We start from the raw sequence: 24,439 nt of genomic DNA, 5'->3' as shown, positions 1-24,439 counted from the left end.
AAGCGAAAGAGGTATGTCAGGATCGTACGTAGCAAGTGGAAATCCGTGGTCTCTGCCTACCCGTCCGGGAAATAGGCGTGATTATATGTATGTACCTATGTATAAAAGAAAAGTCAAACATCGGATAGCTATGGTTATTATACATCAAAATATGTTAAAACATTTTCTATAATGTCAATATCCAGAGAGAAAAATGGGAACTACATTTGTACGGAGAAGCGGCCGAAGTGTATCCTCTTATTATTTAGTAAGTAGTAGGCGTGAGCCTGTTGGTTTGTTACGTAAATAAAGGTATATGTTCTGTTTCGGGTAATAAAAGTTTTTACTAACGAGGTAGGGCAAACCTTGGCTTATCGGTGATACTTGGTAATTCGGTGATAATGCATTGTTAAATAACGCTGAGCTCACAATGCTGAAATGTAAGCAATTAAATCGCTGCCAACCCGATTGCAAGCATCAAAACTAACAGCTGCCAACGATTTTATAGCTCGCATTTCCTCATGGTGAGAACTGTGTAAGATTATAACGGAGTATCACCGAATTACCAAGTATCACCGATAAGCCAAGGTTTGCCCTACCTACTTATATAATATACCTATATGCACTCCTGTTGAATAATAGTTATGCTTGACTGGAAATTGTTTTGTAGTTTAGATCTAACAATGATAACTAGATGATGACACTACCTAAACGTAAAATAATTGCCAACCCGCATCTTCCGTCCATTAATCTTAGCTGAAACTGTTTTTAAGAAGTTGCTTATCTTCAGTCCGATATGAAACTGCCAATTCATGACACGACTAAGTTAATCGTCGGCTAACAGGATTTACTAAAGTTTAGCAGCAAAATAAGAAAGCACTTATCAGAGAATCCACTTATTGCAAATTCGAAAAATATATCTGAGCTTAGCTTTATTATCTTATCTGAAACTAACGACTTAACTCACGCTTTACGCTTTATGGATTTCATGTTTAAAATTGAAAGAGGATTTAACGTGGATTAAACCTAGGTACCTATATGTTTTATTATGTGTTGTAATTCTAGAAATCATAAAAAATATTCTTCACGTTCAATTAAACAAAAATGCGCAATAGGATACTACCGTAAAACGGGGTGAAAAGACACGATTTTCAACTTCAAGGACAATTTTCGCCAATAATCCAAATGATAAAAGTAATAATTTTGATATCATTTTTTGAGTCTTGGTTAGTTCTTCAATTTTGCATTTGTGAAATAAATATTTACCAACCCAATTCAGAGAAAATCAAAGAAAACTACCTGTTTTCTCCATATCCTTAAAACGGGGTCGATAGACACAAGAAAGAGTTGAATAGAAATATTAAGTTTTAGTTGTCATAGGCATCGAATTTGGTCATTATTATGTGGATACTCTATTGGCAAATGGTATATATGACACCGTAAGATTGTGAACCCGTTAGTTTATAACCTAACGTAGGTTAGGTTAGGTTAGATTGTAATCTCCCTACCGTCAGTTTATAATTTAACTAGCGAGATTATAAACTGGCGAGTGTTTACAATTTTACGGTGACATATATATCTGTTAAACAGCTATTTGACACAAAATTATTTTTTCGTGTCTTTTAACCCCCAAGGCGTGTCTTTACACTCCTTTGTTGTATCTAATCACCCCCTATGGCGTAACTATTCACCCCATATGCGTGTCCACTGACCCCTTTATGACGTAAATTTGCTTGTTATTGTTTTTTTACAAAAAAAAATGGTTTATTATAGGGAAAATTAGTGATATTATTTATTTTTTAGGTACTACAGATACTATATTACCAGGTTATCTAACTTTTACTTAGTTAATGTCAAAACATTTACCGCTAGAACAAAGTTCAGACAGGCTTCATTTCTTACCTCAGCAAGACCTTAATTTAGAGTCAAAAAAATCTAACTTTTAGGTAGTTGATTAAGTTCTTTTGGTATCAATGTAGAGAATAAATAGTCTACTATATACGCATTCCAAATAATCGAATTTTAGAGATGTGAGTTTTTAAATATAACAACAACTTGAAAGAAAAAGTTCAAAATTTCTCTATTCACCCCGCGATTTCTGTTGACCCCGTTTTACGGTACTAGTTAGTCTTTTTAGAGCACCGTACAAAACTTCACTTCGGTCTTGCAAATCGGTTAAATGCGTTTTTCTCAAAGACCGTTTGATGTAGGTACCTAAAATTTGGAATAGTTATGGCAAGTACCATCACTAACACTGTGAATAAGTCAAAACTGCTTATTTCTGATTTTAGGGGGAAATTTAGGGGGTTGAGAGGAGTAGCTTGAATTTTTTTTTATTTGTAAGAATCGTGTGGGGTACCATTAGAAAGCTTGCAAAAAATTGAGTCGATGGACTGATTTTTACTTCATTTTAGAGTGCAATAGTTTCGATAAAAAATGCATTTAAAGTTGCAAGTTTTCATACAAAAATTTTCACCTCTGTCCTGGCGATTTTCGCGAAAACTATAGCTAACAGGCAGCTGACCAGTCAATACCCAACTTAAAGAAGCATGGAGACGGCGGGAAAATTATCAGCTTAACTTTATCTTTATTAGTTTTTCAACTGCAGCCTGATCTTTGGTTGCTTAGGGCTAGCTAACTGGTGCTTACACTGGTCATTTCATATTAGGAAGTAGTTTTAGCGAGAAAGATCCTTAGTTAAAACTTTGGCATTGAAATTTATGACTTATGTCTTTGATACAAAGTTTAATTCTGCTTGCTTATTTTTGTGGGATATTTTTTTTTTCTGAATAGCCTACTATAAGTATGAGAGAGATCTACAAAATACAACCTTATTATATTGCAAATAAGTTTAAATTTCGAACGGGCTTTCCAACCAATTGACTATCTCAATGTGCCCAGTAAGAATCATATTTATTATTGCAGTTTATCTGAAAAAAATCAAATTAAGAATTCCGTTCTTCACTGTCGTTGTGTTTTTTTTTTTCACAATAGAGCACATAGAGTTATACTTGGTCAAGCAGATCTTGTCAGTAGCAAAAGGCGGCAAATTTGAAAAATGTGCGCGAAGGGATATCGTCTCATAGAAAATTTGAATTTCGCGCCTTTTTTTACTGACAAGATTTGCTTGACCGTCTATAGTAAGGCGTATAGAGAAAGGGAACGGTGCTCTGAACACCGTAGTCTTGACTTCGTGCTTGGCCAATTATTTATTTTATTATACCTACATACTGATTTTGCAAATCATTAAAAAGGGAATAAAAACAATAAAGCAGTAGGTATTATATAAATTTTCTGAATAAACGTAGGTATGCAGTCCAAGATGACCTTTTAAACAAAGAGTAGTTCCATTTGATCCCTAGTTGGCAATATCACGTTAGCTGACCGTACAAAGGTGACTTCTACTAAACGCTTTCCAATACCTGATTGCTTCGTAAGATTGCTTTTAGGCTACTTTACAAAATGTCTTATTTCTTTCTTTTATTCTCGGTCAAGTTATTTGGAATTTTCTGTTTCTGATAAAAGTATTTGTTACGTGTAGTGTAAAAATAATTGTTTGTTATAAAACGCGGACGTATTACGGTTCATGAGTTGCAGTCGGTCCCGTTGACACCCTACGGATACTGAAACCTAAAAAGTAGCCGTTGTGCGATACGAAGTTATAAAACCGGCCAAGTGCGAGTCGGACTCGCGTTCCAAGGGTTCCGTATATTACACAATTTTTAACAATCACAATCAGTGCCGGATTAAGATATTTTGATGCCCTAAGCATTTCTAGGTGCCCCCTCTCCCTAGGGTCATCAAGATTACATTGATTTTTTGGTAAATTGAGAGAAGTTCATTGCCGCATTACAGCTGAGAATGGAAATCAGTCACATCATTTTATCACGAAAATTGACAGTGCCGCAGCAGTAATGTTGCAACAGAGTACCTAATGCTGTTGCAGTCGCCACCCGAATGTCACCTTTATCATAGCGTAGAAAGTAATAGAAACGCGAGCGAAGCGAGCGCGGAAATTTTTCGATATAAAAACGCAATATGATAGACAGTTGTACATTTTTACTTTTAGTATGGAAATCAGTCACATCATTTTATCACGGAAGTTGACAGTACTGCAGCAGTAACGTTGCAACAGAGTAATGTTGCTGCAGTCGCCACCCGAATGTCACCTTTATCATACCTTATAAAGTAATTGAAAACGCGAGCGAAGCGAGCGCGAAAATTTTTCGATATAAAAACGCAATTTTAGTTTTAGTCCCAACCAGGCGCGAATCCAGGATTTCATACAGAGAAGGGATGGGACAGTTTTCTATCAGCCTAGCTTCGCATAGGGCTCGATATTTAAGGGTCTCAGCGAGGTTGTTTTCATGCATAAAATATGCAAGAAAGCAGAGAGCTTGGAATTGAATTGGCGAAGTGTGAGAAAGGCAGTAGGCCCAGCTGCGAAAGAGGAAAGCTTGGATTTGGATCCACGCCCAAGTGTAATTAAGGCAGAAGATCAACTTTGCCGTAAGGCAGAAGGCCTCGCATAAGACCTAACGCCGAACCGCAAAAGAGTGGGTTGAAATCGAATCTATGCATGTAATCACGACTCTTCTACTGCTACCGATTGTTTCCCAAAGAAATACGCGCCATTATTTTTGCAAATTAGCTTTTGGACAGCTAAAAAAATCGTGTGGTAAAAACGATGTGTCTGTCCCTAATTTTAAAATTTGTTCACCTTTTTCAACCTGGCATTTTGGTGCCCTCCCTGAACGTGGTGCCGTAAGCACGTGCTTGTTTTGCTTATTGGTTACAAAGTCTTTATTAATTCAACCATTAAAGTCGACGAGTACAAAAAACTTTGAGCTAGCTCTCAATTTAACATATTTTTTTAAACATTATTTTTAATTTGACCTTACAATTACTCGTAAGTAGGTAAGACCGTTAAATATTTAAAATGATTATCTTATCAGAAAATGATCACCAATTACTCTAAGAAAACTACTACTCTAAGTAATCCGGCACTGTTAACAATGTATTTTATATGTGAAACGTGAGTGAAATCTCTTTAAAAAATCCGTAGGGGTCGGATCAAAAACTGTAATTAAGTCCGACTCACGCTTGACTGTACATTTCTAATAGGTTTTCCTGTCATCTATAGGTATAGACCTATTTTATGTATTTTTTTTTTAAATTTAAGACTTAGTAGTTTCGGAGATAAGGGGGGGGGGTGGTCATTTTTTGCCTATTTTCTTAAATAACTTCTAAACTGTTTATTCGAAAATTATAAAAAAAATATATTTGAGATCCTTATAATAAGCTCTTTCATTTAATATGTAACATGATATAGTTTAAACAATTAAATTGTTTCATTTTTTCATTTACCCCCCAAAAGTGGCCCCCATGTTTAAAATTCATTTGTTTACGTTACATGTCCGTATTTGGGTCACAAACTTACATATGTGTACCAAATTTCAAGTTGATTGGTCCAGTAGTTCCGGAGAAAATCGGCTGTGACAGACGGACAGACAGACAGACAGACGCACGAGTGATCCTATAAGGGTTCCGTTTTTTCCTTTTGAGGTACGGAACCCTAATAAAAGTAATCAGTCGATTTTCCGGACACGTAAGCGTTCACATGGTGCTTTATTCATTTTCCTCCGACATTGATTGAAACAGGGAGGCCGATTTTTGTTTATGAATGTATATTATGTGTATACACACACTTAATATACATACACAGACAGGACCTTAGGACAAACATTATTTTGGCTTAAAGCAGAGTCTTACATTTTACTACATAGCTATACAATATTCTATTACCTAAGTATGCCCTTGGACGATTTTATTATATCTACACTGAACCACAAAAACGCAATTTCACCATAAAAGTGTAAACTGCCCTTAAAGTTCGGATTTCGTTAAACGATATCTCATCCCTTTAGGGCTTTAGCGCCCTGTGGCTATAACTCAAGGCAGACCACTATGTTATTCACAGCACATAGTCTCGATTTTAGTTCGGTTCCAGTTTAACTGGAACTGGACATCCGTAACGACTTTGCTTAGCCAGAGATCAAAGATGCTGGATGATTCGAGGTGAGTTACGCAGCGAAGAGGCTCTGGATGACTCCTTGTAACTGCGTCTGATCATTTTATGATTCGGATTTGGGATGGAACGTAATCACAATTCAAAATAAAGGCAATGTATAGAAATATACAAGAAGCGGCATTAAGTACCTACATACCTTAATATCTCGAAAATTCAATTACGTGTATGTAACAACTTAGCGACAAAAAAAAAATAATGTCGATTTAGCGATGTACCTAACACAACTGGAATTCCAAGCGGTCTAAATTAGTACGGTACTATCAGGCAGGCTGTTCGCTTATTTTCCTGTGTCATAGTATAAAACTAACCTGCGAAGGGACTCAACAATACCGCACTTTAAGTGGGCGTTTCTAAGCGCAATAAACCACAGCGGTGCGTTGCCTGCGACAGAGGTCGTGAAAAAGTATTAAGCAAAGCCCTATTGTAATAGTGGCATTTAGAAAGTACAGAAGGAAAACGAACCCAGCTTTCAGAAAGTTGTAGATTTTATACTCCATGAAATTCTTACAATTCCTTAATTAGGTAATGAACAAAGACGTATGTTGTCTGAAATTTTGATCATGTGATAATTTATGTTTAATACCTACTTCACGGCTATTGTTTTCAAGCGACGCCAAAGAAATTGACAGTGATATCGCCTATTTTCCGCTATCCGACGACTAGGCACATGTGAATTCACAGTCCTTAGCATGGTCATATAAAATTATAAATATGTTGCCGCGGAGTATTAGTAATCGGGGCAATACTAGCAAATGGGAGTAGGTATATATAACTGTAGTTAGAAGTTACTAAAAAAGGATAACCTTTTGGTATTCTTGCGAAATCTCAAAATCAGCTTAACAATCAGTCTCAACTTTATTTAAAATCAATATTTAAATAAGTATCGAGTATTTCATCTAAAATGACACATGTTAGAGTACAAATGCAAGGCGCCTTAAATATAATAAACCAGCTTCATACATCTCATTAGAAGTGATGTTCAAACGCGTGCCCGTTTGCAACCCCAGCTCCGTGCAAGATTAATGATCACGTCTGAAAGTTGAAACTAATCTCAACTTAGCTTAACCTAACCAAACTAGTTCCTAAGTCAATCGCATAAGTAATGGATCTTTTTGATATAGGAGCTCTCACTTCATATTTTTATACCCGAACGATATAAAAACGGAGGATGTTTTTCAAGAGTATATTATATAATATCATTCTTTCAGGTAGTATAAAATATTAAGCACTTATGGCGACTGCGACCATGTGGTGGTCAGAAGAACTCAGATGGCCAAAACTGCGATTAAACGACTGTCAACTGGAGTGGATATGGGAGAATAGAAGCATAAAATACCGTATTTATGTAAAGTTCTCATGCAAGTCGTTCATACGTCCAGTGTTTATCTACGTAGCAAATTGCTATATTCCCGTGTGTCCTTCAGAGTTGGTCAGGAGCTCCTCTGGTGATTCTAACATTTCGTTATGAGTTTCCACTTTGCTCCCATTCTAAATATTGTACACACGAGCAAACATGCATCAAATAAATCTAAATACATTATATTCTTGTGTTTTGGGCAGCATTCTTGACAAAGTTTTAGAGGAATACCTCCAAGAGGATTTAAGTACGTGAAATATTATAACGTAAAACCGTAACTATTACTATGATTTTTTGAATAACCTTTTAACATCCCTGTGCGATGTATTGCCACTGTTCATATGAATAAAATAAATGTTGTAGATACAAATCAACTCCAATAAATATATTTTTTTTGTTGGTAAAATCATTTATTTACATACAATATAGGTATATACAGTGGTACTACTAAACGAAATTAATAAATAATTATATTGGCTCTATCACTAATGTGATACATTAAAACTAACTACTGCAAACATTCTAACTTCGGAGTACAAAAATGACCATCTACTTCCGAGACTGTGGCGTTAACACAAAGATCATAAACCATTGCAGGGTAGCTAAATTTGCAGGAAGCATCTCCGTTGTGAAGTAAAATGCGATGTGCAGCGCAAAGGGAAACCTAAAACAAAAGTTTTGCAGAGCGCAAGCGCACAAGGGCGAGCGGAAGGAAGCCGTCGGAGCAAATTTACGGACTAGTCAGTCGCTAGAGTTGGCATGTAGTTGGTATTATGTACTGAGTATTTCAAATATCTAATTACAGTTGTTTTATCTATCTATGTACATATTAAGTAGGCACGTTTGTGCAAATTAGGTCAATGACGAATAGTATGACTCAATTACGGGACATCTGTAAAGCCTTGTTATTAAAACATGTGTAGAAATTCCAAACAAACTGTGGTACCCATTTTCATCTCCTCCACTTAAGCTATCCGACTTTCAATACTCTGATTAAGTAGGTACCTACTATTAAGACAAGTCCGAATGTGTCAGTTCAGTTTCCTTTAAAGTGCGACAAATCGAACTTTTATTCAGCGAACCATTGACACAGAAATAAAAAAAACCGGGCAAGTGCGAGTCGGACTCGAGCACGAAGGGTTCCGTACCATTATGCAAAAAAAAAACAAAAAACAAGCAAAAAAAAAACGGTCACCCATCCAAATACTGACCACTCCCGACGTTGCTTAACTTTGGTCAAAAATCACGTTTGTTGTATGGGAGCCCCATTTAAATCTTTATTTTATTCTGTTTTTAGTATTTGTTGTTATAGCGGCAACAGAAATAGATCATCTGTGAAAATTTCAACTGTCTAGCTATCACGGTTCGTGAGATACAGCCTGGTGACAGACGGACGGACGGACGGACGGACGGACAGCGAAGTCTTAGTAATAGGGTCCCGTTTTACCCTTTGGGTACGGAACCCTAAAAATATAGATAATTGTCCAATTGTCTATAAGGTAAATGTACTAGTGCTCGGCATGCTAATGCCCAATAGATGACATCTTGCTGTCACCTCTATTGACAATGACATAAGTTTCAAGATAACATGTACTGGGTACCGCGTCGAGCACCAGTACGTTTACCTTATTTACGAATATTTACTACTTGCACCACAAACACTGGTTTCAAAAACGGTAAGCGACTAAAGTGCCTTCGAAAATCTATCCCGGCAAAATCCTTTGTTCCTTTTAACGTCCCTCTTTCGTCCAAACCATAATCTGGCCGGCAACAGCTAAAAGCTCTGTCTTCCTCGCACGTACCGGATTTCATGTGTAATAAATTGAGTTAATCATTTAATTCCATTTCCATTTAAACCACGATCTTCCTCGTGAGGTTTTAGATGGCAATGTTGGATACTTACACCGCTTACCACATTCAGCTCCACGTTAACATCATCATGACTATCTTCCTCGCGTTATCCCGGCCACGGCTCATGGGAGCCTGGGGTCCGCTTGACAACTAATCCCAAGAATGACGTAGGCACTAGTTTTGAGCTCCACGGTAACATTAGACCGATTAATTTGTATGCTATTGGTTACACAGATTTGGGGTTTTGATGATTGTATGCTTTCTTTTTTTATAGTTATGCTTATTTATTACATTATTTTCATGCAAACACACTTTCGGAAAACGCAAACAACGAAGTTATACAATTTCATGCAGGGGTTGTAATAAAAAATAACATTTTCGGGCCAGTAAAGCCCTTGCTACACGGTCGCCGACAAGCCCCCAGACCGCGTGGCCTTGGTCCGTCCCGGACCGTGTGTAGACAGTTGTTTCCAACAAAATTTGACCAAAACTGACCAAGGACAGACCAAGGTCAGACGGTTAGAAGGCTTGTCGGCGACCGTGTAACAAGGGCTTAAACGAGGACGACGTCATCGTCATGTAGGTATTATTTATTAATTAGTATAACTACGGTACCATTGGATAACAGTTTAGTAATGGGTAATGGGCCATTCGTGGGGGAGTGGAGCAAGATGTATACCTAATAAAACTGATCGTATTGTAACTATATTAAGATATTGTTTCAACAAAATATTATTTATTTATGGCACTTTATTATTTAGTAATATATGTGTCAATCAGAATCCTAAAATAGTAGGTTTTTATATTAGATGTATCCACAAAAAGAACACAAGATAAGACGTAGATGCAAACTACGTATAAAGGACTTAAAAAATAACCAAGTTATATTTCTTGCCATTATTATATTTTTTTACATGTATTTTTAAACTAAGCTTTAGCCTCGTGAGACAATTTTCACAATCAATTTTGAACTTTTATATGTATGAAGGGTACAACAACTTCTGGGTCTCAGGAGGTTAGAGTATACACGTAAGTATTTTTGAATAGGTACCTACATAAAATTTATATAGCTGTAGTTGGTCTGAGCTGCAAGTAGAAATAACGAGCTAACTTATATTATGATCCAGGTTGAATTTTGCTATTGGGAGATGGATGCGGGCTAGTCGGGCTACTAGTAAAGTAGTAAATTTAATGAAAGGAGAGTTTGATAACTTTTATAGCTTTTCATCTTTAAAAGTTGATTTTATATTTAGTGCTTATAAAATATGTTATTATATAAACTCGCAGTAAACAGTTTTTAAGCTTTATTAATGTTTCTGTTTAATGACAATTAAATTTATGAGTTAGAGCTGCATAGTTTTATTGCATGAAAGTTGTAATGCGATTTTTGTCCGAATCCATGTGTTAATCATTAACTATGAGGTCTATGAGTATAGCTAAAGAAATTTGCACAAAGTTAAATTTTAATTGAAGTGTCAAATTTAGTTTTTCTATTTTGTTAACATTTTTTTATTTTATTATACATATTTAACATCGCCAAACACGTACACACACACAAACACACTTTCAATACTAGCAAGCTCACCCGTACCCGTCTAGGAAGCAAAGGACGCCTGCTTCCCGCCAGCCACCGACTGACTAAGTCCTCCAAAACCATGCACGCACTGGGCCCCAAGGTGTATAACACATTACCGCAGGACATCACCACGATAAAATCCATCAACTCATTCACGCGCCAACTGAAGAAATGGCTCCTCTCGCATGCCTTTTACAGTCTAAATGACTTTTATAATTTACAATCAAGTTGACATTTTAGATAATATTTTTTATGAAACAAATTTAATTAACACTATCATCACAATTGTAATAATATTTGACACACTTATTTATAAAACTGTAATTGTAACATAATAACAATAATTCTAACTTAATTTATCTAATTTAATTTCCATTTTTGACGTGTAATATGTAATTATATTATAAATAAATGAGTATGAGTATTTTTGAGTAGATATTTTATTTTATTAATCATATCATAAATATCTACAATAATATCAAAGATACATTGACTGAGTAAGATGTGTGAAGTTTAACACAATTTCGTGCTTTGAATTTGACTGCTAAACAAGATGGCAATGTACTTGCAGCTTCGTAAGCGGTAACTTTGATTGTCAAAAGTTGACATTTATTGGCAAACGTATGGCCCAGGTACAAAATGGGTAGGAAATTAAATTCTTTGGATGTACCTACTATAGGTATGAGGTATGGATATAACCACGCATTATTAAAACACCGGCTATATATCTAATAAATGCAGTGAAAACCGCCAAAACATTATGTTAATTAGGTAGCACAATTACAATAGAGCCCAGGCTGAATCATTTATTTGGGTAACGAATATAAATTGGTTTGTGGCGGAGCCGGTACGTTGCATCGGTCATTAGGCAGCCACGGCTGACCACCAAATGCGAATACAGTAATTTATGCTCCCCGATATTATTATGAACGAATTACTTTGCCGATTCGTTATGTGGATCGGCTTATAATTGGGTTCGGAGCGTGAGGGTCACCCCTAATACGTTTTGTTCTGCAGTTTAGAACTGCTAATTTGAAAACAAAAGATAAATTTAAAATACGCCTTAGTTGATTGAAAAATAATTACTAATATTATTGTACAGTACAATGATTTGACATTCATTTCACTTTTAAAAACGTGTTCCACCGTTATACAAATGCGTGTATCCTGAGATCCTGTGTGACTGAAACGTTACGCGTAGTTTGCCGGCTCTACGTTCTAGAGCTAAATACGAGCAGGTTATCTTGATTTATAAATTATAAGGCAGTAGCAAATAATTAGAACATGGAAAGATGTCGCAATACAAAAAAGTTTAGGGGTTCCCAACTATGTGCAGGGCACTTAAAAACATTTAGTGGATCACCATTATAAAATTATCAGTGAATATCATCTGTTTTATGTGTACCTAGTGTTGGTACCATACGTGATGCTCATTAAGACACACGTCCACTAGATCAGTTGCCCATCTGACGTTTTAATTGTTCCTACTCAGACAATAAAAGCTAATCGGTATTTACGGTAGGGCGTAACTCTGAAATCGTTAGTAAGTAAGTTATATAATATAATATATCACAAAGCTTTTAACCGAGAATAGAATAAAGGGAAGATTCAGAGATAATAATGTAAGTAGCACAATGATTGATGTATTATGTGTCTATTCAATTTTCAGCCGCCAGAAAGATACCTAAGTATTATTGCCAACATCTCGATCTTGGATCTATTGTATCCTAATCCTAATATAAATTATTGTATCCATTTGCAAGATTCGGATTCGGGTATTCGAGAACAGGATTGAAAAGGTTTTATTATTATTAAAAAAGGAAAACGTTTTTGCGGCTTGCGAGTAATGCTCGGGGCACATCAGTTTTTCAGGATTATCGGAGAGAAACGGCGGCATTATCGGATCTTAGCGGAGTAATCGCTGGCCCCGTGACTGTTTTCTCATTACGAATTCCATTTTGCTGCGAGATTACTAAGACTTTTGCAATTTTATGCTATCGAGTCTCTTTACTCTTTGGTTTAATCAGTTGGAACATACGTATCGTATTATTTTCGGCTAATCCGAATTTCGAGTAAGCGCCTTAACCGGTGTAGACAGAGCTAGTACCTTTAACACATTCACTGTCATGTGCCATAACCTGTTCTCTGTTCGCAGGCTCTTTTCGCTACAAACGGGAAAAACTGTGTTATTGGCTACGCTCGTAGCTCGTAGCTGGCAGTGAATGAGTCATATGAGTAACATTCAAATCAAAATTAAAAAAAAAAGCTAAATATTTTATTTGCTATCTATGTACTTATACTTACAAACATACCGGTTAAACAGGGAACCTACTTTTTATGAAGTCTGTTAAAAATATATACAATATGGTGCAAGCAAAGATACAAACCTAGAAACTGAAATAAGCATTTTTTTGTATTGGAAGTATATACATAGTTTTTTATCTGTCTTCGTACACGTTTTTTTTTTCAGTCTACTCGTGTTTCTATTTTGAGAAGTTATGTACGTACGTGTTAAAGAAAATATTTATTGTTTGTATGAAAGTTAGCTAACCACACTGAAAAAATAGTTTCGTTGATTTTACGAAATTTTTACGAAATTTATGGGTTGAATTGGGACCTACACACAAATATTGTTGAATTTACCAAACATACTTTGGTTGACTTTTTACAAAACTACTTTAGTAAATTGAATTAACAAAACTACTTTAGTAAATTGAATTAACAAAACTACTTTAGTAAAGAACTTTTTACAAAACTACTTTAGTAAAGAACTTTTTACAAAACTAGTTTAGTAATTTAGTACGTTTGACAAAATATATTTCGTAAATTTTACGGACTTAGTATTGTACTTTTAACGAAATTGATTTCGTAATTCTCCAAAAGTTTTTGTATGCTTCACTAAATTACTGTCGTAGCGTGTACGAATTTACTTTCGTAATAATTAATACATTTCTTTAATATGTATGACGTACATAACTTTGATAGATACCACTAAACGTCTTGCGTGGAATCAATTAATTTGCTTTCGTAATTATTACTAATTTCTGTAGTATGTATGACCACTAAACTTTGATAGATATCACTAAACTGCTTTAGTGGAATTAAGTAATACACTTATGTAATAGTTACTAAATTTCTTTATTATGTATGGCGTACTGAACTTTCGTAGATATCACTAAACTTCTTTAGTGGAATCAAGTAATATACTATTGTAATAATTACTAAGTTTCTTTCGTATGTATGACGCACTGAAGTTTCGTAGATATCACTAAACTTCTTTAGTGGAATCAAGTAATATACTTTTGTAATAATTACTAAGTTTCTTTCGTATGTATGACGCACTGAAGTTTCGTAGATATCACTAAACTTCTTTAGTGGAATCAAGTAATATACTATTGTAATAATTACTAAGTTTCTTTCGTATGTATGACGCACTGAAGTTTCGTAGATATCACTAAACTTCTTTAGTGGAATCAAGTAATATACTTTTGTAATAATTACTAAGTTTCTTTCGTATGTATGACGCACTGAAGTTTCGTAGATATCACTAAACTTCTTTAGTGGAATCAAGTAATATACTTTTGTAATAATTACTAAGTTTCTTTCGTATGTATGACGCACTGAAGTTTCGTAGATATCACTAAATTAAGGAATGTATAGTTTACGAAACTTACTTAGGTTAATTCTACTAAACAACTCTAGTAAAATATACTACTTACCTTTGTATATTTTACCTGGTTTATCTGAGTAAATTCTACTAAAGCGCTTTCGCATAGTTTACTGCAACTGATTTTGTACGATTTACTAAACTAACTTTGTAATTTTTACTATTTTACTTAGGTGCAATTTACAAAATATCTCTAATAAATTCTACTAAACGGCTTTTGTGGATTTTAATAGTTTACTTGCGTACAAATTACGAAACATGATTTTGTTACATCAAACTACTATATTTCGTATATTATGCCAATATTAATTTAGTAAGAAATACTAAATTATATTAGTACAATATACAAATTAGAATGCATTACAGATCCAATAACCGTTACATGACTCCATGCCATAATATATAAATTATAATATATAGTGGTTTTATGGCATGGGGTCATGTAATGGGACGGTTATTGGATCTGTAATGCATTTTAATTTGTATATAATACTAATATAATTTAATATTTCTTACTAAATTAATATTGGCATAAAATAATTATGATCACAATCGTTTTAAAACCAATAATTATGAAGCAATTGCATAAATAGAAACAAAACTTATCATTAAAATGTAAACACTTAAAATGGTATCAAAGCGAATAAAAAAGCTACTTAATCCAATTCACCACAATGTACAATATACCAAAAAAATAACAAAAGCCACTTAGTTAGATTTATAAAAGTATACAGAGTAAATTGGCACACAATAACAATATTACATGTATAACTAGAATCTATGTATCTAGGTCCTAGATGTATAGCAAAAAGTAATTTACTTTGTAACTCGTGTAACTGTGCATAACTTGGCTTTGAAACATCGTGTAACCTTAAAATAGGCATTCGGCCTTCGGCTCGTTTCATAAAATTATGCACAGTTGCATATACCTACACAACGACATATGACAAGGTCTATCACATCTGAAATAACAGGGTGAAGGAGAAAATAAACAACAAAATATTGAGAATTTAAAAAAAATATGTATTTTACTCTCGTGGCATTACAAAAATTTGGGTTTGATATTTAAACGTATTACATGTATGTATATACGCATACTCATGATAATAATAATTTGGCTTAAATTATTAATCTCTTCTAATTAAGACGAAACACTACAAACATATGTACAATGTACGTAACATAACACTCAAGAACAAAAAATTGGGCTATTCATATCAATAATGGGTTTGTATACAGGGAGACTACAGCGCGTGAGCCTAGTACTGGTACTAGAGTGTATGCTCGACTGAACCAGGTTCCCCATACAAACGTAGTTTGGTCCTCATTTGAAAACGGCAACTTTGTAAACACAATGGGATCTGCCACATCTAGGTCGTAAATTAGCTTCTGTTGCTTGAAATTATAATTTATGAAATGAAAAACTTTATGAAAAACTTTATGCTCGTTCTATTTTTTCTCTTATAATTTCTAGCTAGAAGTATATTCCGACCTAGACCGTTTAAAAAGAGAACCAAACTATGTTTGTATGGGGAACCGGGTTCAGTTGAGCCTACTGCGGACTGGTACTGAGGATTTTTATATATTGATCTTGTTTTTTCCATAAATAACAAATTACACTAACGAAAATTCACATGCTGTAGTCTACTCGTAAGCGAACCTAGAACCTATCGTCTAGTACAAGTAATAGATAAAAAAATAGATTAAAATTATATGTTATATTAATGAGATGGTAGAATTATGGTAATATCTAAAAAGGTTGTGGGTGAATTTATATTACAAAAATCTAAGTATCGAACACATGAAGCAAATTTACATTGTTACTAGACTATTATCCCTATAGTCAAAACACAAAAAATCTTAAGTCCTTGAAAGATGCTCAATTAGTCAGTCAGATCTGATATAAAGCAATAGACGGAAGAAATTTTCTTGTCATTTTTGGTGTGCAAGTTATAAAAATATTTTTGGATAAATGACGTATGGTCATACTTAAACATTCTAGCGGGTATTGAACGTTGGTTACGTGAATTACTTTGAAACACACGTCGACAGCTTTTAGCAGTTGATCTACCTTGTAGAGAACTGACTCAACCGCTACGTAAAAATCCTTCAAGTCCTTGCTCGTTGGTCCGACGGCAATCACCAGCGGTTGGAAGGTGGTTCCTCTGGATAGATGCATTTTCTGGCATTGCTCCAGTTTATTTTTGATTTCACTCTGGTTCTGTAACAAACACAAATACTCGTATTATACGGGGTGTTTGGTGCACCGTTTGCTAAAATAGCGGATAGGTGTGGTCGACATTTGCTACCTTTTGCTTCTGGTCTGGTTCCATTTATCCAAAATGTCTACCCATGGTTCTTTGTTAAATTTCAACCATAACTTGTGTTCTTCTGCCTCTTCTGGTGAAATATCAGTACTGGATCCTGATTATAAACAAATATACACATTACCCACATGATCAACAAATGATACAATACACAACAAATAAGGTGATAGAAGAATGTAATTTTATTCATGTACAGTCGACGTCAAAGATTAGCTCCTCCTTAATCCTTTGTAATAAGGTGCAAAAGTGTAAACATATCTTTAACGTCGACTCGTATGCCCATGACATCGAACCTCTATGAATACACACGTCACGCCTACCTGGAATGGTATCTTCGTTATTATCGGAACTGGTGGGTAGTCGTGTTACTACTCCACTTTTCCTTAATACTCTTAGCTGATTACGGTAGCGAGTAGGTAGTTTCGCTTGTGCGGGAATATAAGTTTTTTCTCCAACTTTCCGACTGGGGATGTAATATGTCTCCTGTAATTTTAACAGTTTACGTTACGTCGATTGTTACAATGTCTAAATTAAATAAGTTTATATATATAATACAGTAAAATTATACATTTTGCGTTTGCGGCAAATCCGGTAGTTCTGATTTTTTGCAGGCTTGTTTATGATGTTGGCCCAATGAATAATCCAAGTTTGTGACCTCGAGCGCCGAACGCAACTTTGTCAAAAATCTAATTAACCGCATTTTTTTTAGGTTTGGGCGATTATAACCCTGTAGTACTAGTTTTTGATAGTAACTTCCTAGGGCGTTTTTAAAGTAGACTAAATTTGCTACAATAAGACACTAAAATTGTCTCTGTACATCTAATATTTTCCGAGATAAAGCCTTTTAAAAGTTTATAATTTTACGTCAGTTCTTAGCTATAATATAAGGGTTAGATTGGTAATTTATATGGAATTCATCACCGGCACGTTCTACAATTACCTGCCTAACCCTTATATTACACCTAAGAACTGATGTAAAATTATAAAATTTTGAAAGGCTTTATCTCGGAAAATATTAGATGTACAGAGACAAATCTAGTGTCTTATTGTAGCAAATTTAGTCTACTTTAAAAACGCCCTAGGAAGTTACTACCAAAAACTAGTACTTTAGGGTTATAATCGCCCAAATCTAAAAAAAATTGCGGTTTATTCGATTTTTGACAAAGTTGCGTTCGGCGCTCGAAGTCACAAACTTGGATTATTCATTGGGCCAACATCATAAACAAGTCTGCAAAAAATCAGAACTACCGGATTTGACGCAAAAGAGCCAGGTTACAAAATTCGACAAAGTTACTGGATTAATACTGGGCCAAGCAAATCTTGTCAGTAGCAAACGGCGGCAAATTTGAAAATCGCGGGTTAGCAACACTGTGTTCGAATAATTCGAAAATCGCGTGTCATCTGTGTTTTATCTGTGGAATGTGGATGTCCTACTTTAGTTTGCTTTACATTGCTATTGACAAGATTTGCTTGACGCACTATAAATCAGTTATGCTGACAAAGCTATGCAGAATTTAAAATGGAGTTACCTAAGTACATTGAAAAAAAAAATTGTATCAGTATTTTCACTGATAAGAGATTCACTTTTTAGAGATAAGACCGCCTGTTGTTACCTAGGTAGTTTTTGGTGCAACAAATAAAGCTTGCTCTGCAGGTATGTGGTGCTGTGTTCCTGGTGGTAAGTACGGTCGCCAGAGGTCCAGAGGATGCGTTGTGTTAAGAGTGAGGGACCTGTATTTGTCTCTAGCTCTCAACACAAAGAATCCTCAAATCAATAAAAGCAGGCAGAGCGCTCGTGATTCTTCTGGAGTCGCAAGAGCTACGGTTTCTGCTGACCATAAGGCAGGCCGTGTGCTTTTCTTTGCCACCGTCGTACTAAAAAAAATGATTACTACTATTACGACTACAACTACTACTACTACTACTACTTATTGAAAAAGCTATATGACGCGTTTTAAGAGACCACCGCCGTGCTCACTAGCGCCTATATATAGGATGTCCCTTATATTGTGATTATGAGAAATTAACAACGCATACCCCCTAAACATATTTTGTTTAGGTACCCCAAAACACTCTAGAAAAAAGTTTCAGGCCATTCCTGTAACTGTAACCCGTGCTGACTTTTACCCGATTTTCCCATACAAATAAATAAATAGGGACATTACTACACAAATTGACTAAGACCCATGGTAAGCTCAATAAGGCTTGTACAATATAAGCCTTATTGAGCTTGGATGGGTACTTAGACAACGATATACAGTGTGGAAAGATAAGGCGGGCCCTGGAGGGAACCGACCTTAAATCCTTAAGCTGGCTCATTTTACTTAAAGGAGACATTCCTTTATTTTTAAAAAGAAACAAAACTGCATTCAAAGATTTTCTAAAACTCGCTTGCCTCGCCCGGGACTCGAACCGACTAAAATATCCAAAAAATAAATACTCGCAATTGTATTCTACTAATCGATACAGTTACTGTTAATGATAACATTTCTCTAAGAAATATTAGGTCTTACACTCGTCTGTCATACAAAATATCCATAAAATCTAATATTTAGTACTCAAGATTTTTTTAGACAAGCCAAATTGAAGAAAACAAGAAAAATCTTTGAATGCAGTTTTGTTTCTTTATAAAAATAAAGGAATGTCTCCTTTAAGTAAAATGAGCCAGCTTAAGAATTTAAGGTAGTTTCCCTCCAGGGCCCGACTTATCTTTCCACACTGTATATAATATACAGGGTGTCCCTAGCCATTGGACAAAGCCAAAATGTACATATGCATTAGGGTATTTAGAACCAGTATACAAAGTATCATAACAATCGGTGTAGCTGTTACGAAAAAATTAACAAATTACGATTTTTTTACTTTGGAGCAACCTGTATGTGTTAGTAGCTCCTGAGGTAATAAATAGTATGAAACCTTCTTCGATCGTTTTGATTATCTTTTTTATTTATGACATTAATAAGATTCTGACTTTTGACAAATGTCATCATTGCCGCACATTTTCAAACAAGTTGTCAAAAGCACTGCCAATGATTAATACAGTATGTTTCTTTTTGTTGTCGATTATTGGAAATAACTTTTGTTTGATAATTTATATTTTTAACTTTTGTTCTAATTAAAAAAATATTACCATTAGAGCATTTCTGAGAAGTAACCCTACGTGGGATTTCAGGGTTTGTCCAATGGCTAAGGTCACCCTGTATAAATATTTATAAATACTTTAATACATAGAAAACACCCATGACTCAGGAACAAATATCTGTGCTCATCACACGAATAAATGCCCTTACCAGGATTTGAACCTGGGGCCATGCATCGGCTTCATAGGCAGGGTCACTACCCCACTATTATAAAAAAAAATCTCGTTGCAAACCTAAAAACCAACTCTAACTGTTAGAGTTACACGAATGGCCTGATATTTTTGTTGAGTATTTTTGGGTAAAAAATATAATATATATGCTATGCTACTGAAAGTCTACTGTCTAACTGTCTAAATGTTGATATTTGACTTGACTTACCTACTTTGTACCATAAAATAAAATCAATGTCTATTATGTAAAATCATGCCATACGATTAAATAAATAAAAATACATTTTGGGGGTATGCGTTATTAATTTCTCAAAATCGCAATATAAGGGACACCCTAATACCAGTGTCAAAGAAAAATTGGCCTTTCACCTAAAGAATTTGCCCGAAATATAAACATTATTGCAAAGAGTTTCAAAGTCTACAATATACCTATAGCATCAAATCCTCCATAGCCGGTTGATTGTGGTCGACCGGACGTGGTTAAGCGCCCTCTCCATTCCCAGAGTGTGTCACAAAATTTTACTTTTAGTTTGCTACGTACTACTAATAGTAATCTACTGTACTTCTACCAACAAAAAAAACTAAAAACCTTGCATTCCGAGGGAAACAGCATTACTATTTGATCGGACAATACATCAAAGTCTTGACTGGTCATTTTATTGTAACGTTTGATGTAATATTCTACTACGGTTCGAACTATACTTGGTCAAGCAGATCTTGTCAGTAGAAAAAGGCGGCAAATTTGAAAAATGTAGGCGCGAAGGGATATGGCCTCATAGAAAATTTGAATTTCGCGCCTTTTTCTACTGACAAGATTTGCTTGACCATCTATAGTTGGTTCCTTAATGCATTATCTAGGGGCTTGTTTGCAGATGCAGATGCAAGACACAGTTCACCACAATTAGTTGTTGTTAGGATTTGTTTCAAATCAATTTGTACCTAATATTGAAATAAAAAAAAAGATTAAAAAGGAAGAAGAGATAAACATATAGTAGACTTAAATTAAAAAGCATAAAAACTTACAGGAGATTTCTCTACGCAACGGTCGCTTACTCCAGAGGTACTTGAACTTGATGACAAGCTTGGCACCATCAAATCACCATTAATTGAATCTGTATCTTCAGATGCAGTGTCCTGCAAAAACAAATGGGCAAGTACGAGTTAGACCTAATAATATACTGCGCCAGGTACTACACTCTGAGGCATAAGAGTTCTTTTTGTACCTTTTTGGTACGGAACCCTAAGAATAGACGAGTGTACGTTTTCAGCTTCTCTATGACCATTCCCATCCTCAACACAAGTAGCTGGTCATCATGAGACCCTCATTTAAGTAGTGAGTGGTGTCAGGCGTGTCTCACTCCGCGATTTCGTCGCTTTGCTACAGGTAGCTAAAAGTACATCCGTTCGGCCCCAATTTTGGGGTTTGCCATAAGCCGCGCGTGGCGCTGTCGCTACCTAGCGGCCATATCTGTGCTGATCATAACAGACGCGTTATGTTAGAGAGTGATTCTTCTGTACTTAGTACTATTATTTATTCTGTGGTGAAAAAATGATACCAACGACATATGTAACTTCGTATAAGATGAATAAAGTCTAAGAAAAAAACGTGCCTCGGAAATCAAGAAAAAGTCCTTCTCGGATAGATGGCGCACACACCTTTAGCCTATGCTCGGCTAGATGGCGTGACGACACCGTTCCATATTTAACAATTTTAACACATAGATATCAGTGAATGAACATGGGTCAAAATGATATAAAAATAATAAAATCATTTCTCCATATACATAAATATAAATCTTTTTGATAATTTTATACATTTTCATTTTGAGTTTTAGTCGGGTGTTGATAGATGGCAGTAAATTTACTGTTCTACAAAATTTACTATGACAGGACCCCTCTATACTATCTATTCTCTTTGATGATACTAAAACGAATAGAAACCAAAATTTGAAATTCTTAGCTTCAATACTGACTAAAATCCTGTCACTAGTTTCAATGAACGCTGAATATCATGGAGATGACTGCTCTTACTTCCACTAAACATAGCTGACAACCGTCTCCGGTAGGTACATTCAATTTAAAAAATCAGACAAATCTGTTCACTCGCTTGGATGCTATGATGCCACAGCGAGATACACAAAAATACATGACTGTTAAACTTATAAGATCAAAAATCCGAGTAAGGGTGAGCATCCACCAGAGATATGCGAACCTGTGTTTCCATCCATACAAAGTGACACAGTGTGCCAGGTGTCAGTGTCAGATATATGAAAACACAGCTTCTCACATGGTGCCTTATCTGTAACTATGCGGCCTGACATACATACAGTACAGTCGTTAGAAATACATGCACGGACAAAGTGCCCAAAAATATGTCAACACGCCTTAATAAAGTAGTTGCATAAGGTTGCTCAGAGGTTTTTGAACCTTTGGGATCGTACTTATACATATGAACCTGATAATACAAGTATATTTCATTGACTTGGAACCCCCAATGCTCGAGTCGGACTCGTCCTTAGCAGGTTTTTTTATAACACACAGGCCTCTTTATAGAATGCCTCTATGCAAATCATTTCAACACGGCAAAATAACACTCGAGTAGGTTTACTTTACTTACATGGATTATTTGATGTAGTTTCTCGAGCCCAGTCTTGAATAATATTCTCTCCTTTATATTTGGAATCAACTCTTTCAGCTCGGGATCCTGAATTTTTTCCATAAGTTTAAAACTTATGCCATTATCTGAAAGATAAAACAAGCGAAGCCATTTTAGTTAGGTACTTACTTAGATAAATAGTGTAGGACTTTCTTAAGTTGAGTTTCGTAGAATTAAATTTCCTGTTTTGTAAACCCCAAAAGACGCACAAAATGGCGGCCAAATAGACTAGCGGTTGGCGGTTGGTGTGACAAATCACTTTTTGCATGGCAAATTCTTGTGGACAAAACTCTTATGATTCCGCTATACAAAATTATAATACTATAGGAAAATAAGCTTTATGCAGTGAAGAAACATGATCGTCATGAAGTCATGACATCTCGGGCATGACAAGTTTAATCCAGAATTTGTACATTTGAGACTAAGTAAAATCAAGTAAAATTAAACTCAAAAAAGGACCCTGCATTATAAAAAAGAGAATTGAAATAGGTACCTACAATACATTGATCACTCTTAATAAATAATTAGGTAAATACGGTATAATGATGCAATATAATATATGCAAGACTTACCAGCAAAATTATTGATGGTGCTTTTCGATAAACCCCATTCTTCCAAATACTGGAGTCCTAAACTTAGGCTGTCTTCATCTTCTTCAGATGCCATTTTCACGCACAGTAAAACACTCCTCTTTTACTTTAAAAGATTATTACAGACAAAATACGGACAGTAATACGACAGAACTCGTACCAACGCGGATGCAAAATGGCCGTTGTCGACTTGTCGCTGACTGGCGTCTGCGCGTCTGCGCCAGCGCCGCCAATGTTGCCAGGGTAGCCCCAAATTGCACGACTTCACCCGAAAAAAATCACTTTAGGGTCAGACCAAATGAGCTTTGCAAAATCGTTTAAATATTCGTTGTGTTTTGTGATGAACGGGAAAAACATGGTGAAACCTTACAAAACCGGCGTGCAGGAGTTATTTTCCCGCATGAGGAATAATTTTACACTAGTAAAAAATCAGCACGCAGCGATTCAAGCTCAAAAACGACAATGTTTACAAAATTTGTAGTTGATGACGGGTAAGTGGAATGAAACATCTTAATACTTGCACCATATGTAGATAATATAATATTGGTTTAGTTAGATTAAGGTTTCACAGCAAATTGAACACACCTAATAGGTGTAGGCATACTTATCTTATGAACTTCCTCTAACATTTCGAGAAACTCATTGGTACGAGCTGTGTTTCGAGCTCGAACCCATAATCTCCATGCGTATGCTTACGGCATGGGTACCTACTAGTTAAAGCTTAAATTTATTTTGAATGTATGTTTATTGTTTTAATGGTTTATTTCGTTTTTCCGAAAATCGAAGTTCGCAAATTGCGGGCAATTTCTCTATCAATATAATTACGCCTTAATGGGATTAAAAGAGAAAGATGCCCGCAATTTGCCAACTTCGGCGTTTGCGGTAGGCCCTCTGTACCTATTTACCATTTTTGGTATTATACATAATTTATACATAAATTTATTAAATACATGTTCGCATCACTTTGACTTATATTAGAATAGGTAGGTTAAAGAACTCTTCCTAACTATAATATACTATAATATATAACATTTT

The 24,439-nt window shown here is 35.3% G+C and overlaps 2 long non-coding RNA genes across 3 annotated transcripts in view; one reads left to right on the top strand and one right to left on the bottom strand.

Moving 5' to 3' along the window:
* Window positions 1-18,398, top strand: part of LOC134790058 (uncharacterized) — a 444,063-nt gene extending 425,665 nt beyond the window's left edge. The window contains exon 3 of the long non-coding RNA XR_010144151.1: window positions 18,383-18,398. This is a non-coding gene — a long non-coding RNA (uncharacterized LOC134790058). The remainder of the gene's footprint in view (window positions 1-18,382) is intronic.
* A 1,650-nt stretch (window positions 18,399-20,048) lies between these two features.
* Window positions 20,049-24,439, bottom strand: part of LOC134790059 (uncharacterized) — a 509,644-nt gene continuing 505,253 nt past the window's right edge. For both annotated transcript variants that reach the window (XR_010144153.1, XR_010144152.1), the window contains exon 2: window positions 20,049-20,150. This is a non-coding gene — a long non-coding RNA (uncharacterized LOC134790059). The remainder of the gene's footprint in view (window positions 20,151-24,439) is intronic.

This window comes from Cydia splendana, chromosome 4, assembly GCF_910591565.1.
Source record: "Cydia splendana chromosome 4, ilCydSple1.2, whole genome shotgun sequence".
Lineage (NCBI taxonomy): Eukaryota > Metazoa > Arthropoda > Insecta > Lepidoptera > Tortricidae > Cydia > Cydia splendana.
This window is presented reverse-complemented; position numbering and strand designations above follow the sequence as displayed.